The sequence below is a fragment of the Oryctolagus cuniculus genome, chromosome 8, assembly GCF_051225735.1.
Source record: "Oryctolagus cuniculus isolate XC-2025 breed Fujian yellow rabbit chromosome 8, ASM5122573v1, whole genome shotgun sequence".
Taxonomy (NCBI): domain Eukaryota; kingdom Metazoa; phylum Chordata; class Mammalia; order Lagomorpha; family Leporidae; genus Oryctolagus; species Oryctolagus cuniculus.
In genome coordinates, this window is record NC_142874.1 from 23,504,531 (window position 1) to 23,516,945 (window position 12,415).

Sequence of the window (12,415 nt, forward strand, 5' to 3'; positions counted from 1 at the left end):
GCTTATGTTTCAAGAGCAATCATTTACTTTATTAATCAAGATTTTTAGAGAAGTTATTGAACATGTTTGCTTGGGTCTGGCATTGTGGCATAGCAGGTTGAGCCACCACCTGCCACACCAGCATCCTATATGGTCTCTGGTTCAAGTACTGGCTGCTCCACTTCAGACCCAGTTCCTTGTTAATGTGTCTGGGAAAGCAGCAGAAGATGGCCCAAGTCCTTGGGCCCCTGCACCCATGTGGGAGACCAGGACGAAGCTCCTGGCTTCTGGATTCTGCCTGGCCCAGCCCTGGCCATGTAGCCAACAGATGGAAGATCTCTCTTTCTCTATGTCTCTTCTCTCTGTAACTCTGCCTTTTAAATAAATAGATCTTTAAAAAAAAAAAGAGTATGTTTTCCTTTATAAATATGTAAGCATATATCAGATACTAAAGCAAAAGATGAAATAAGATAAAATCCTAAAGTAGATAATGGTTCAGTGACATGTACAACTTTGGGACCCCAGTAATAATGATTGGATTCAGACTGATCATGTGATTTAACAATGAGTCAGTGTCTTCTTTTCCAAGTAGAAGAATAATTGTAACATATTCTCTTCTTTTAACATATTGTGTGTGTGTGTGTGTGTGTGTGTAAACTGAAAGCCAGGGTGACAGAAAAACAGAAAGATCGATCATCGATTGGTTCATCCCCCACAAATGGCTGCAACAGCCAGTCCTGGGCCAGGCCAAAGCTAGGAGCAGGAATTTCGTTTGCGTCTCCCACTTGGGTGGCAGGCCCTGCTGTCTTTCAGGGTTCATGTCAGCAGAAAGCTAGAAATCAGTGCCAAGCTGCATTTCAAATGCAGGCACTTTGATATGCTATTCAAGTTCCCAAGTGGCATCTTAATCATGCGGCCAAATGCCCACCCCAATGATAACATAATATTTCTGCTATTGAAGTTTCTCTTCTGTAATTGGTCTTGAATGGCAGATGACTCAGTGTGCATTTGTAACACTGGTTTTCACTAAGTATGAGACATCTGCAAATTGTCTGCTGGGTTGGCGTAGTAACTCCATCAGTCTAGACATATCATACATCTGCCATCTTTCATCATCTAAACTGCTGGAAGAAGGAACATGCATTTATGTTTCATAATGAAAAGGAAATGTCTGAATGCCAACAAGAACACACAAAAGATTACTATCAGAGATGCCAGGCTTGGATTGTCTGACTTTAAATGTTTTAACAGCTAATTCTTATGAATTATTGATGTTCTCACCATTTAGCAAATGGATCACATCACTATAGTAATTAGCACCCTGCCCCTTCTGCTTATCATAGTTAATGTGTCATGAAAGAGCTCAGAGCAGGACTTTTTTAAAAAAAAAAAATACATGGTGGGATGTGTTTGTGTTCCACTGCTGAACAGAAGATAATAATCTAGGACTTAGGGATAATATTGAACAGATTTAAAGGCACAACATGGTATGCATGAAGCAATTCATTCAGGCATTCTTTATTTTTTTAAAGATTTATTAATTTATTTGAAAGACAAAATTATAAGCAGGGAGAATGGGAGGAACAGAAGCAGGGGTGGGGGAATGAATCAACCTTCTAGCTGCCTGCTCACTCCAGAATGGCCTCAATGTCCTGGGCTGGGCCAGGCTGAAGCCAGGAATATGGAAGTCCATCCAGTCTCCCACATGGGTAGTAGGAGACCAGGTACATGAGCTATCTACTGCGGCTCTCCCAGGCACAGTAGCAAGGAGCTAGCTTGAAAGCGGAGCGACCGAGAGCCAAGACTGTGCTCATGTGGGATGCGGGCATCACGGGTGCAGTGTAACCTGTTGAGCCACAATGCAGACCCCTTTAGGCATTCCTCTTAGGCATCCGTTCTTTTGGGAAGACTATATTTTATAGTACTCCCAAGTTGCCAAAAGTCACATCATGTCTATTAGTGCAATTGGTTGTAATTAAGCAGAGAGAAGTAATTTTTAGAATTTCTACCTCCCTATATCATGAGCATTTTTATCTATTACTGTTCTATATTGCTGATCATTATGACTAGAAACCCTGTACCTAAAAATACTTTAATCCTTACCCAAACAAATGTTAAATACATAAGAATAATATTGCTGTTTGTGGCGATGTGCTACCTTTATTCTCATTTTGATTTTTAGCCCCAATTGTCAAAGCTTCAAGCATCATTGTCATGCTGATTACACTGGAAATTCTCAAGAAGAGAAGAACAGTAGTGATTTAATTACCCTTGAAGCTATTTTAATATTCAAAGTCCATTTTGTCATAATCATAAAATTTCTTATTGTACTTGATAGTGGAAATGATTCCATCTTTACAAAAGTCTAGCCTCCAAACTGCTCAAGTGATTTTGGCCTCAAACATTCTCTACTAAGAAATTGAGTTATGATTTTGGCTTCAAACATTCTCTACTAAGAAATTGAGTTAATCCGGAAATAAAAAGCATGTTAGCTGCTCTGATTGCCTAATTGAACATCAGAAATGAAGATGTAGAATTTCTCACAAATAGGTCTCCAGCAGTTTGTCCATTGCTACTGGCAATGGAAATGTTTCTGATTGTCAGCCAAGTCATTGTACAAGGTTCTAGGTGCTGGGGTTCTGGAACTGTGATGAACCAGAAGCCAAAGGGCATATCCAGAAAATATCTTTTACCTAGACGGCCCCTTCTGTCTCCTTGCTTCTGATTGTCTACACAGAGATGAACTCTGCATCCGCCTTCTGTCTGTGATACCTGGATACTGGGCTGCCAAGACTACAAGAGCCACTGGAGCAAGAAGTTGCTTTCTTGACTGATGATAATTATGCCCTTATAGCTTGAGTGGGTGTGTGGACCTGTAGGGAAGCAGTATATGGAAATTGTCTTTTCCCTGTAAAGGCTGAAATTTAAGGCAGCCGATGCTGACCCTGGCTATTGAGGAAGACACATCTACATCATGAATCCCAGTGTGGAGCAAGGGGGGAAATGCATGTGCTTTTTATGAATTAATAGTAAGTCCCTCTCTGTAAAGCTGAAAGCAGTGACTGTGACCTCTGGGATACAGTAGAAGGCTTTCTTTTCCAAGACAATGTTCAGTGATACTACTCAGCACTCTGATTTCCCAGGAGATTTCTCTTGCATCAACCCTCGAGTATCCTGCAGACCTGGAATCACCAGGTCTCTAACTCTCCATGGAATGACAGCTTGTGATTGCATGAAAACAATTCTGCATCACAGTAGGATGTAAAAACTTCAGGCAAGTTAGTCTCTTCCAGAATTTACATGTGAACAAATCCACCTAAACTCTGTACAATTATACAAACTCCTCAAGTAACTCACGCTATTGATTCAGATAGTAATATTACCCCCACCATAATCATAACAACACATACAGAAATGCACACACCTACACACACACACACAACCAAGGAACCACAACTTTTCTACTCTTTAATAACATGTGCTTATCCCACATTCATTGTGAAATCTGTGTCATTTTAAGGACTTAGAAACATTAATTCTTCTATTTCACACAACTGTAGATTATAAGATTCAGCACAGAAATAAAAATAAAATTCTCTTCAAGGATATAAGCTAGGATCTTTGAAATTGTCAATAAGTGAATATATCTTTGCTGGAGAGTATTATATGCAGAACTATGTGTTGTAGGCTCAGTGACTTAAGTCATGAGCAAGAGGTGGTATTTGGTGCAGTGATTAAGCTGTGGGTTAGGATACTTGTGCCCCAAGCCAGCTCCATTTTCGATTCTAGCTCTCCACTAATGTACACCCTAGGAGGCAGTGGTGATGGCTCAAGCAATTGGGCTTCTGCTCTCCCTGAGGGAGACTTAGATTGAGTTCCTGGCTCTAAGCCCCCATCACTTTAGGGATTTGGAGAGTGCACCAGCAGAAAGGAGTACATGATATTTCTCTTCTTCTTCAATAATCAAATAAATAATTTTAAAAACTTAAATAAAAATAAATAAGTAAACAAGACACAGAATCTCTGTCCCAAAATGATACTCTGCTTCGTGTCTCTTCAGAGGACTCAGGTAAGAAATGCACACCAAGTATGTAAAAAAAACCATTTGGGTACTACCGTGAAGATATCATAGGATGTGTAATAAAATACTGGGGACGTGGGGGTACACTTTGCCAATATTTCAAGGGGAGTCATTTGGAGAAGACATCTGAGAAGGACGTAGTCACACAGAGATTTGGGAGGATACCACAGTGAGTAGAAAGGAGAGTGAATGCGAAGAATGTGGCATATGGATGAGCACGTTGTGTTGAGTGAACAGAAAAGAGCAGATAGGGCTGGAGCGGAGGTCAGCAGGGGGGAGCAGAAGATATACCGTGAGAGGCGGTCAGGGTCCTAACGACACAGGGCGACTTCTGGTCAGGAATTGATGAAAACTTTAGACTGAGTCCTGGGCCTCAATGGTTTGTGCATTTATTCCTTCCCCTTACATCTTTTGAGCAGGCGGGGTTCAGCTCCTCAAATACAGATTCGATTCACTAGAGGAGTAGCTTTACAGAGAGGTCTGTCATGGTCCTGGAAATTTTGGAGCTCACCTCCCGTGGATTTCAAGTCTGTTTTTCCCTGAACTACCAAGGGTAAACACTGAGGCTGCCTTTAAAACTTCTCTAACATGAGTTAGCAGACAGAGCAGTCAACGACATCTGGTAACATGAACTCACATGTCAATATAACTAGATGTCTCAGAATAAAAAGCAAACACTGTAGAACATAGATTATGCATAAGAAGTAGGGCTACTTGGAGAAGAAAAAAAGCATGCAGATAATCCCAAAATATTTCTGAAGTATTAAGGAAAATTTTAGCAACATGAAACCATGTGAGAAATAATGGTCTACAAAGATATAGTAGTTCCATTAAAGTAGAACTGAAACTGGGGAGTTGGAAGAACGGATTGAAGAATTCTTTTAAATATCTTCCAAATGGAAGTAGAGATGATATACATATAATATATACAGAATACATATATTATTATGCTATATATTTTATGTCATATTAAGTATGTTATTTATATATTTCATTATTTATATATGTGTGTGTATGTAATAAAAGCCAACAATATATAATATAGAAGCAGCATCAGTAGCATCATGAAAACAGAAGTCTTAGGAAATGGAACCTAAAAATAACTATCTGTAAATACTAGAGGAAATAATTGAGATATATTTCCCAGTTCTACAAGTAGTTCTCAGGTGGAAGGGGTCCCCAGTGTCCCACACAAAACAAAAAGAACAGGCTAATAACACCCAGGCTAATAACAAATTTATGAGAGTTAAAAACAACTAAATTCTGGAAGCTTAAAAATGAGAATAAGGTTATTCGTGAAGGAATACACATTTGATTGACATCAGAATTTCATTAGTAACTTTGGTTGCATAAGTTCTGACCACAGAGCAGTCATTACTAGAGGTATGGAGTGTAGATGGGGAAAGAGGGAGTCTGGATGACAGGGACCAATCAGAATCAGCTAGAAAAGAATGAGTTCCTAGTGTCATGTGGCACACCATGGGGACTCCAGGTCATAGTAAACTAATAGATATTTTACGAACAAATAGAAGAAGGGAGCTCCCAGCCTCCAATCATAAAGTAATGTAGAAGAAGGGGAAACACTGCTTACTCTGATTTAATCAGTACCTATTGCTTACATGGATGGAAATGTCACATTACAGCCCATAAATATGTACAACTGTTGTTTGTAATTTTTTTACAAGCTGAAGGGGAAAAGTTTGATCCTAAAATTTTATATCCTTCTAAGCTACCATATACATGTGAGAGTATAATAAAAATATTTTCAGGGCGAGCATTTGACCAAGGGTTTAAGACGCCTGTTAGGACATCCATGTCCCACATCAGGTTGTCTGGGTTCAGTTCCTATTCCAGCTCCCTGTTAATGCAGGCCCCAGGAGGGAGCCATGGGTGCTCAAGTGTTTGGGTCCTGTCCCCTTGTGGGAGACCTGGATTGAATTCCTAGCTCACAGCTTTGCCCTGGCCCAGTCCTAGCCCTCGCTGGCATTTGGATGTGAACAACAGATGGGGGCTCTTTCTTTGACTCTCTCTGCCTCTTGAAATCATAAAAACTAAAAATTAAAAAGATATTTCAGGCATGACTGGCCTCAGTAAATTGGCACATCAAAACTCAAATTCAAAACTTTTTTCTAAATAGTATATAAACAAGAAAGTTCAATATGTTGTTAGAGATAGGAAGTTAAATATAATCAAATACATTGGTAATACTATTTGTCCTAAAGAAATGTTAGGTCCATCATGCCAAGCAACTTCATTCCATTGTGGCAAGTAAAAGATGCATGTTATGCTTTCATAATTTTTTTAATTTGCTGATACTTGGTTTATAGGCTGGCATATCAACTATCCTAGAAAGTCCCATGGATAGATGAAAAGAATGTGTATTCTGAAACTGTGGGGTGAAAGGTTCATTAGATATCAGTTAGGTCTATTTGATCCACAGGATAGATTAGCTCTGTTGTTTCCTTGTTGATTTTCTGTCTAGTTGATATTTCATTGATGCAAATATTATGTTGCTGTCTATGTTTCACATTAGATCCATTAACAGTCATTTTAACAGTCATTTTAAACAGCCAGACTCACTGGCATTGGATGCATATATACTTATTAGTCACATCTTCCTTTAGAATTATCCCTTAATCATTACTTGGTGCGCTTCTTGTCTCTTTTAACAGATTTTGTGTCAATGTCTAGTTTATCTGATATTAGGATAGCTATACCGGCTCAACTTTGCTTTCTGTTAGCATGGAATTTGTTTCCATCCTTTCACTTTCACTCTGCAGACATCTTAGTTGGTGAGGTGTGCTTTTTGTAGGCAGCACATAGATGGGTCTTGTTTTTTAATCCATTCAGCCAGTCTGTATCTTTTAATTGGAAAATTTAGGCCATTCACATTAAGGGCTATTATTGATAAGTAACAACTTGGTCTTATCATTTTTGTGTAAATATTCCTATGGTATGCTTTGGATTTCTTTTGTACTTCTCCTAAGAGATTTTCTACCTGTGCATTCTTTCACAATAGTGACTATCTTTCTGTGTTTCTGTGTGTAGCACATCCTAAAGCATCATTTGTAAGTCTAGATGAATATTGACAAATTCAATTTCTGTTTGTTATGGATTGCCTTTATTTCACCTTCATTCATAAATGAGAACTTTTTAGTGTACAGTATTCTGGTTTGATTTTTTTTAAGGCTTGGACTATATCTCTCCATTCTCTCTTAGCCTGTAGAGTTTCTGAAGAGAAATCAGCTTTGAGTTTTATTTGATATCCTTTAAAGTATTCTGACATTTCTCTCATGAAGTTTTTAGAATCTTTATATTTTATTGTTGAAAATTTGACTACAATATGTCGTGGTGAAGTTCTTTTCTGGGCATGTCTGTTAGGAGTCCATGTGCCTCATGTTCTTGGATGTCTCTTTATTTCTCCAAATTAGGGAAAATTTCTATAATTATTTCACTAAAGAGGCCTTCTAATCAATTCTCTGTTTCTACACCTTCAGGAGCTCCTAAGACCTATATGTTTAATAGTGTTCCATAAATTTCAAACATTGTTTTCAATTTTTCTAATTTCTCCTCTTGTTTTGGTCTCACTGATGAATTTCCAAAGATTTTTCTTCTAGCTCAGATATTTTTCTTCTGCCTCATCAAATCTGTTGTTAAGGCTTTCCCGTATTTTGATTTCTTTTTAAATCTCAATCTCATGGGAAAATTTATCCTCCAAGTCATGTGTAGATGTCTTTAGCTAGTGAATTTGCTTCTCACTGCTTCTGAGAAAACCTAAGATTATTCTTTTGAATTCCATTTCAGGCATTTCACCAATCTCTTCCTCTTCACATTCTAATATTGATGTGTTGCTTTGCGCCTTTGTGGGATTCATATTGCCTTCTTTATTATTCTTGTTTCTTGAATTTCTGTACTTATTTTTTAGGCATTTGCGGAAATACATATTGGTTTTCTCCTCTGATGGGTTTTACCTTTGAACTATGCCTCTGTGACTAGTGAAGTGTCTGCTCTTTTAGTGAATGCTCACAGATGCGTGCTGGCTATGGCCAGGGAGCTTTGTTCAGTGTTCCAAGATGGGGCAAGTATCCAGGTTACCATCCAAGTTGGGCATGGTAGATTTCCTCTATTGTCAGCAGAGGGTAGGGTATGGTCACTTCTGTTGTCCTAATTACACCCTCATCTCCTCTTTTCCAAGATCATCAATGCCCAGTGTTAGCCCACAGTGGGTGTAACATTCACTTTTGCTTTCAAATGAACCATACAACCTCTGCAGTCCTCAGTATGAGCACAGATCCCTCTGCAATGACCTATAACAGGCAAGCTGGGAGCTATAGTCCTCTGAAGTGGCACAGTGGTTACCCAGAGACCCAGCTACACTCTGGGTCCTATCTTGTCATCACAGAGTTCCTACAGTCTCAGCACACAAGTCTACCACAGTCACAGGGTACAGAGGATCTGCTCTGCTATCCTGTCCATTATATGAAGAGAGCAGAGATGCTCCTAGAGCCAGCTGTTTGTGGGTGCTCTGCCTTGGCAGTTTGAGCCCCAGAGCCTGTGACATGTTGAGATGCTGGGGCATCTCTATGTCCTACACAGATGCCCAGCCCCATGTCAAACCTTCCAACCAGACTCAGTCAATGGGGGACACAAATGTTTCCCTCTGGTGAAATCCCCTGATCACACGCATGCACTAGAACCATCCTAGATGCTACTGGTGTCAAAATATCACCTTCTGCTCACCAGTTGCTGGGCACTTTTGTGGGGTATGGGGGAAAGAAATGTGCTTTTCTTTTACAGTTCAAGTGGGTACCCCACCCCTGTTAGGGTTGCAGGCTGAACTCAAAGGGAGTGTGATCTGCAATGCTCTTCCTCAGGCAGTATCACCAGTGGCATGGGCTGCTGCAGTCTCTGCACTCACCGTGTTCTCCAAAGCTTGTGTATCTTCCCACTCACGGCTGCAGGGATCATGTTTGGTGTCGTATTCATTGCTGCACACCCTCATCTTAAATGCTGATCCACCTCAGCCCTCTTCCTTCTGTAGAATATCCACTGCCAATTTCTCTCCAAACTCTCCCCTGGGCATGCACTTCCTATGCTTTGTTCCTGCTATTTCCCCCCTAGTCTAAAGCACTGTATTTTTTCCCTATTAAGCCATCTTGAAATCCCCAGAAAAATCTCTTTTTACTGTCAGCCTGCTTGCCAGATGCCAAGTCTAATGTAATTAATATAATATTAATTACAGAAATCTCCATAAATACAAATAAAATTTTCAGGGACAGAAGGAAAGAGATTGATGTAAAGGATTACTTAAACTGATGAAGAATATATAAGTCACCCCTAGTTATCCCTAAACTAAAACATATTGTGGGGGCAGGTGCTTGGCCTAACAGGTAAGATGTCAGTGTCTCACTTCAGAGTACCTGGGTTTGATGCCTCGTTTTGCTGATAACTCAAAACTTCCTGCTGATGCCAATCCTTGAATGTGGTAGAATGAGAAGGCCATGCCAAGATGGCCACTGGCAAGTGAGTACCAGTTACTCAGGAGTGGCTTCAGAACACACCTGGCAATGGAGTCTGCCTGACAACAGGCAGTGATTTGTTATGGCATAAACCGCCCCTTGACTGGATTGGCTGCCTCAGCAATATAAGCTGTTGCACCAACTGAAATTAATGAGTCTGTAGGCTGCTCGCTCCTGGCCCACTTTCACCTAACTCCTGGTGTCTGTGTGGTGACAATGCGCCTCTTGCCCCCACCATGCTCCTCCTCTCAAAATGAATCCACAGCAACACTTGAAGGCAGTAGTGAAGGCTAACATAATTTGGTTCCTGCCACCCACACCGGAGACTTGATTTGGTATCATTTTTAAGATAAGGCAACTGTTGCACAGAGTAAAATAGAATTCAAAACAGATTATCAGAAGAAAACAATCATTCTACTGAAATTGTAGTATGACAAGGGGAAAAACAAACGAGAGCTGTTAATGGCCAATTAGAACTAGTACACCAAGAATAAGTCTAAGCTATAACAACTAAAATAAGATTAAATTCACCAGCTAAGAGGATGAGTCTCTAAAACTAGATTAGAAGACAAGATCAAACAACATATTGTTTACATGAGATGCACAAAGAGACTTAAAAATTTTGAAAATGAAAAGAATGAGAAAATGTTTAAGAATCAAAATCCAAAGGAAGTTGTAGTAATAATATTAATCTCATAGGATATATTTGAGGAAGAAAGAAAGAAGAGGACTGATTGACAAAAACAGAATTTATATACCAAAAAAATGTGAAAACAAATATATCCGTGAAAATTATATATCCAAAAAAATAGAAACTATTCATCAAGAAAAAATAAGTAGACATGCATTGAAAACAAAATAAATCAGTTAATGCAGCTGGAAATTTTAATATATCTCTCTCAAATATTAACTGGTTAGACATGTAAGCATAGCATAAAATTAGGCAATATAAGTAAAAAAAAAGAACTACAGATGTACATAAAACTCTGCTTACAAAATAAAAAGAGTATACTATTTTCAGGCATAAAATTACTATTTGTAAAAAGTATATCATTAATTAATTACATTATAAATAAATATCAGAGAAGTAATAGTATGCAGACCAAATACAATTATAATCCAATGCAACTAAAAGCTGATAAATAAAATAGAAGCAAAATCAATGCATTTATAGCTTTAAATAAATTCATCAAAAAGAAAAATGTTAAGCATAAAAATGGATAATAAATGATTCAACTCAAGAGATTGGAAAAAGATAAAAAGAAACTAAAGCTTAAATACTGATAACGATGTAAGTGAGGAGTTGAGAAAAGAAACTACAGCAATCAGAATGTAAATAAGATTCAGTTTAACCAAGTGAAGAATTAATGAACTGAAAGATAGATCAAAAGGGAAGGGATATCCAGAGTGATTCCCAGAAAATTAAAAAGTGGAAACTGGCTAAAATAGCATGAAAGAGTTGGAGATACAGAGAAATTGCAATTCTGAGAAAAAAGACGAAAGCAGGTTAGGAAGAATATTCTCCTGCAGATACAAGAAGCCACAGTACTGGGAGACAATGCCCATACTAAACAGTGCAAATAAAGTAAAAGATAAAACCTTTTAGAGTATCCCGGAAATACTGTTAAAATAAATAAAATAATGAAAAAACTAGAGAATAAAAGTTGTCTTTTAAAACATAATATTAAAACAGTCTATTTTCCAACAGAAAGAACGAGAGAAGAGAAAATGCAGTACGTTGAAAGTGATGAAATAATCAAAAACCCAGTTCTTCTGTGTGTGTGTGTGTGTGTGTGTGTAAAAGCCTTTTAAAATGAGAGTTAAGCTAATGTTTTTTATGGACCAACAAAACCTAAGAGGCTTACTCACCTGCAGGTCCTCACTACAGCTACAATAAAGCAGTATTAAGGGCTACTGAAATGTCCTAGGGTGGGTCTCCCACACTCTGAAAGGCCTACTGCTTCCTGCTCATCTGGAACAAATTGCATAATCTTAGCAAAGCCATGGGCCAGCAAGGCAGTATAACACAGAAATGAGGGTTGATAATCTTGAGATAATTCAGAAAATGTGCTCCATGCCTGCTGAGTGAGGATGGCACAGGGCAGTTTGTCTTTGATACTGAAGTCACCACATCCAGCAGAGCCCTTGTGATTCTCTGATTCAGGGCAAGTGTATTGTCATCACTCTGGAAAAAAGAGTTGTCAAGTGGGCATAATTACCCCAGACTTCAATGCTGGCACCAACAGACATATTTTGGCTTTGCTCTTGTTTCAGGCGCTTCCGCTTCACCTTTGTTATGATAATAGTCATTTTTTTAGGGATCACAATTCAGCAATATATATTCATGCCACTCTACTTCCTAGCACTAGAGGGAGAATCACAGGACTTGGATCAGCTCCACCAGATCCACTATGAGAAGAATTAATGTCCAAATGCCTTGAACCTCCATAAGCCCCCTTTTAAATCAACTCTTGGGTCATTCTGGATCCTAAATATGACTGTCCATTCAGAGCCAATTTCCAATCTCCCAGAAGGCTTGAGTAATTCATTTTTCCCAATTTACAGTCACTCTACTAAAACCCTGTAGTGTCCTCTGAAGAATTATGATACACATGCAGGTTGTAGGGCTGGTATTTCTTACAGACACTCACCCTCCTCCCTCCTCCTCTGTCAAGAGGCTCTAGATTTGAGGACTGACTTCTGCTCATAAATTGGATAAACAGGATGTGACTGCTTAGAATACTCAAGAGAGACATCTGCCCACTAGATCTAGAAGTTCTACTTTAACTTAGTATGTTGCCATGCGTTGATTCTAATGGACTCCTAGATAAAATAC

General features: G+C 38.9%; 1 protein-coding gene across 11 annotated transcripts in view; it reads right to left on the reverse strand.

Annotated features, from left to right (window-relative positions):
• Positions 1-12,415, reverse strand: part of LOC149124920 (uncharacterized) — a 73,277-nt gene that overhangs the window by 34,817 nt on the left and 26,045 nt on the right. Inside the window, exon 3 of one of the 11 annotated variants that reach the window (XR_016211701.1) lies at positions 1,567-1,825. The exons of the other annotated variants lie outside the window; for them this stretch is intronic. The gene's annotated coding sequence lies outside the window, so the exon portion shown is untranslated. Of the gene's footprint in view, positions 1-1,566; positions 1,826-12,415 lie in introns of those variants that run through there. 11 annotated transcript variants of the gene reach the window in all.